Here is a 5,258-nt window from a genome sequence, read left to right as displayed (position 1 = left end):
TACTATCATGTCATCAGCATAGAGGGATAATTTTACCTCCTCGTTGCCTATTTGGATACCTTTTATTCCCTTCTCTTGTCTTATTGCTATTGTCAATCTCCTGTTCTGAGAAAGAAAGATGGGCAGTCACCTCCCATGCGACTTACAGCCTCTGAAAGCCCACTGGAAGGTGAGCTATGAGCCCAACTCAATGACACATAACAACAACTTTGTACATTATCTTTTTGTGTCTCTGAATCATTTTTCAGCAAACCTTGTTAAGATTCTCTAGTACACAAAGGTTGCTTTTACATTCCTATCTCTTGGCACATTTTGTGGGCTTACTTATTAAGGAAACTCAGTTCAACTGAAGTTTGTTGGACAAGCTAAAAACTAGATGCAAATATATTAAGGCAGTGCCTCTTCATATCCTGTGTCCATTTTGTGATTGGACTGTTTACATTTTTCTTGTTGAGGTTCTGGAGTATTCTATAAATCTTATATATAAGTACCCTTTTCAAAAGAGGATGTTCAGATGTCAAACAAACACATGAAGAAATGTTCCAGATCCCTAGCTATCAGAGAGATCCAAATCAAAATAACTGTGAGATACCATCTCATCCCAGCAACAATAGCAAAGTTCAACAGGGCAGCAAACAACAAATACTGATGAGGTGGTAGAGAAATTGGAACTCTTATTCACTGGTGGTGGAAGCGTAAAATGGTACAACCACTATGGAAGGCAGACTGGTGCTTTCTCAGAAAGTTGGAAATAGAAATACTATTTGACTCAGCAATTTCACTACTAGGACTATACCCTAAAGAAACCAGAGCTGCCACCCAAACAGATGTATGCACACTCATGTTTATTGCTGTGTAATTCATAATAGCAAAGAGTTTGAAGCAGCCAAGAGCCCATAAACAAATTAATGGATAGAAAAACTATGCTATATTCACACAATGGAATCTTACACAGCACTGAAAAACAAACAACTCATAAAATACTACACAACATGGGTGACCCTGGAGGACATTATGCTGAGTGAAATAGCTAAGTCACAAAAGGACAAATACTGCATAGCACCACTGTTATAAAGCAGGTCTGAAAGGAGGTCTAAAGGAGGTAGAGGAGAAACTGAGAAATGAGGGTATAAATAACGAGCACAGCATTGGAACAGATGAAGGAAAGAACTGTTTAAAAGGTATATTTGACTAGCCATTATCTGTATGACAACAGACCAGAATAAAAGATGTATAGCAAAGCAGACTGCATATGGGTGGAGGAAAGAGGTTTTACAAGAATGAAAGAATATTTTTCAAAAATAAGTTAACTGGAGGGGGTCAGGAGGAAAATTTGCAATAATGGATATATGAAAATCCAACTTTTCTGTAAACTTTCATGAAAATGACAATTTAAAAAATATAAGGCTGCAGGGATGAGGACCATAATGCCTACAGAGTTTGGTCTCCTAGGTCACTGGATCTATTTTTCCTGCCAACATTATTAACTCTCCTTTAAACTCTTTGTAGGAACCTTGAGCAAAGATAAGCTCTGCAAGTTGTGGAAGAGAACTGTATAAAAAAAGACATATGATTAGATACTATTGTTATGACAGTAAGCATATTGGAGTGGACTTGGGGGGGATGTTTTGAATAACAATGAAAGAATTTTTTCTTTTACTTCTCAAAAAGAAAAGCGAATTGGAGGGTGGGATGGGTAGGCAGAAAAGTGCAACAATGAATGAATGGAAATCCAAAGGCTTTGTAAAGTTTGATTAAAATAATTTAAAAAAAAACCTGATAGGTCCAAGAAAAGGACTTTGTGTGATGTTCCTCCTACTCCCAGCTCCAAGGCTGAGACGACATAGCCTCAGTGCCCACTGAAAAGTGGAGTACTGTCCTTTCCCTGCTTTTTCTCCAACTCTCTAACCATATTTTATAAGTTAAGGATATAGATATAGACTCTGCATCACAAGCTATCAGACAAAAATGTAAAAGCAAAATTTTGAAATAGAAAGAAAGAGTTCAACTGGCTGCTTCGAACTGGGTATGTGTTTTTGCAATAGCTGTATATGGAACTCTTTTATCCTAAAGTGTAAATCTAGGCAGGGTGAAAACTTGCCTTTGACATAGAAAGCAAGAAATTTTTAAGGAATGGTCTAGATAATTAAGTTAAAATATAAAAGGAGATAGTAGAGGAAATGGAAGGAACAATGATATCTGTCATCATCACAACACTAGATACCAAATTAAGAAAAGAGACAAGGATCTCGGCATTCATGGCTCACTTTCTGTGTATTTGTCACGGTACTAGGTACTTGAAGTATATTCTTAGTTAACTTTCAACATGATGCATGAGAAGACAGAGGATTAGACGCACTAAGCATTTGTCTAAGTTGGTGCAGCCAGTAGGTAGGTGGCAGAGGCTGGATTCAAAGTCACGTCTGGTAAATTCTTTCCAAACACACTGCTTACCATCAACTCACCTCCTAGAAGCTCCTTTTCTATATATTTACAATTTTGGGTTAATTTAATCATTCATAGCCCATTCTGGAACTAACTCTTTTAGAAACGTTTAAAGAATCTGTAATAGTTAAGTACCTTCTCCTTCAGGGGGAAAACAACAACAACAACAACAAACTTTTGCCTCTACACATTAACTTGGGGACATGATTTTTGGAGTTTCATAGCATCTGTAGTCTATTCATAACTTGTCCACGAATAATCTGAGGTTCCTTCTTCCTGTGCATCTAACACTCCATGGGATGCAGAAGAGTATACAGGTCAAAAGAGTCCACATGGGATCCAGATCGAATCCTGACTCTGCCAGTTAGCAAAGTCTGTAACTTTGAATGAATTTACCTAGTATTTCTATGTCTCAATTTCTTCCCAGCTCAAAATTTAAGCTGGAATAATAGTACTCCTTTTGAGATATTATTGTGAAGTTTAAACTTGTTGGTATCACCTAGAATGTTGCTAGGAACAAAGTATTTGAGCTCTGGTGGCCTAGTGGTAAGAAGTTGAACTGCAATCCTGAATGCACACAGTTTGAATCCACCAGCTGCTCTGCAGAAGGGGCAAACTCCTCTCATGCAACCTGCCCCCAAAAATCTACTGGAGGGCCACTCAACTTTATGGGTTGGTCCCAACTCAACAGCAAATAACAACACGACATGTTAGTGAGTACTGTTCTTTGAGGTCTGCATTCCTCTTTTCCATATTTGGGACAAGAAGGGGGACTCAAGTGGCATATGAGTCTCTGCTATCCCTCAAGAAAGATCCTTTTACTGGCAGGAAGGAAATAAAAGGCCACCCTCAATCTAGAGTCAATAAACAAACATACAAGGGAAAAAAGGGGGGGGGTGGCCATTCTGGGAAGCATCTAAATTCACTTTAGAGAAATCAGCTGGGGAGGTCTCTTCCCAGCCTTGTCATCTCCCTTCTCCCAGAGCTTGCCCTCAGGCAAGCCATCTATACACATATTATACAATGTTACCACCTCAGGTCTGGCTTCAGAAACCTGAACTCTATCACCATATTCTCCTTAACAGAAGAGTCATGTTTAAAGTCTCTCAGAATCACAGGACCATATAGGATGAGAACCCAGGAAAACAAAAATGATATTTCAATTTGGAAATGTTTGTAAGTGATGTAACTAACACGCATCAGCCTTGGTAGGAGACAAGGAGATAGAGAGAAGAGAGAACTCTGTGTAGAGGGAGGCCAAGTTTTCCTACTGTTTTTGCCTCTCTATAAGGGCAAGTCAGTCCTGCACGGCTTCACCCTTTTTTGCTCATCTGAGACCAAGGTTCCAGGTGTAAAGTCTGGATAGTTCTATCAACTGTGCCCTATTCCTCAGCAGCTCTCTAACTGGCTGGACTACTCCAGTCCCTGAGCTAGATTTACAAGATGATTAAGTTACTTCTACTTATCATCCTACCTGGAAAAGCACAGGGTGCTATGCGCCCTGTGGTCACTGTACCTCATGCTCCAATTAACTCTGACCCCACAATGGACATTAGAAGTTGCAGAAACGAAGTCATATGGCTGAACAGCTACACATAATTATTAGAGAACAGTTGTTTACTCCGATTACTCTCTGCAAGGCCAGGTGATTTGGAGGGGTAAATGTGGCATTGAGAGACAAAGAACCCTGGGTTTCTGCCCCAGATGAGTGATTAGCGAGACGAGTGGTCATGTGGAAATCACTCACCCATTTTGGTTGCTAGTTCCCTCAACTGCAAAATGAGGTAGAAGGATTTAGCTGTCTCCAAAGTCTGTTCCAGTGTTCCAGGATTCCAACTACCTAGGCAGCAATGCACCACCTTAAGAACTCACTGGCATGCGGCATTGATGCTTCGGAAGAACAAAGACTATAGTGGAGAACCTAAAACCAATGTGAAGGCAGAAGAGCTCCTCTGCTCCGAAGCCCAAGCCCCAAATGACTTTGGTCATCTTTCCAAAGTGGCAACACTCTGGATATCAATGAATGGTCTCCACTCCCCAACTTCTGAACTGCTAGCAAATTGACTCCTTGTGAGAGAAAATATAAAATGAATCTGGGGAGTCTCAGCACTGCACTGCACTGCCCTGACTCTGTACCATGGACCATAAACACCTAAATTTTGGAGTAATAAAGGGTGTCTAAGGAATGCTGATGCATAGTGCATAGCATTTATTCGACTAAATAAAAGTTTGGAGCTTCAAACCCTCTGTGTTCAAGCTCATCTGTGGAAGAAAGATAGGCATCCGTCTCCTCCCATAAAGACTGACAGTCTTGGGATCCCAATGGTGGGTGACTGTGAGTAGGAATTGTTTCAATGGCACTGGACATATGTTTTATGGATAAAAAATGCATCCCTTCCTCAAGCATAAGCTGGTGGTATAAGCACATTTCTCTGACTCTGTAAATCACCAAATCCATGGGTGATGCAGATGGTTAGAGGCTCACTCAACCACTGAATCTAAGCTTTGTGGTCCAAATCCATTTGGCAGATACTCTGGCAGCCTGCTTCTGAGTGGTGCTGTGGAGCAAGTCTGTTCTGCCCATGTTAGGTGGCCAGGAGTTAGACTCGATTCAAAACTTTAAATGCCACAAACAATTTTAAGGATTAGGCTCTAAAACTGGTTTAATAATCTACAAGTTTTGCATTTTGAAAACAAAGACTTCTCTTACTCATGACATTAAGAACAGAAGAACGGTAGGAGGTATCTCACTCCCTGATTTCAAATCCTACTACACTGCCGTAGTGGTAAAGACAGCATGGTACTGGTACAAT

The sequence above is a fragment of the Elephantulus edwardii genome, unplaced genomic scaffold (assembly GCF_000299155.1).
Source record: "Elephantulus edwardii isolate Elephantulus edwardi_28Jun2011 unplaced genomic scaffold, EleEdw1.0 scaffold00057, whole genome shotgun sequence".
In the NCBI taxonomy this organism is placed as follows: Eukaryota; Metazoa; Chordata; class Mammalia; order Macroscelidea; family Macroscelididae; genus Elephantulus; species Elephantulus edwardii.
The sequence above is the reverse complement of the archived record's forward strand: the minus strand, read 5'-3'. Positions refer to the sequence as shown.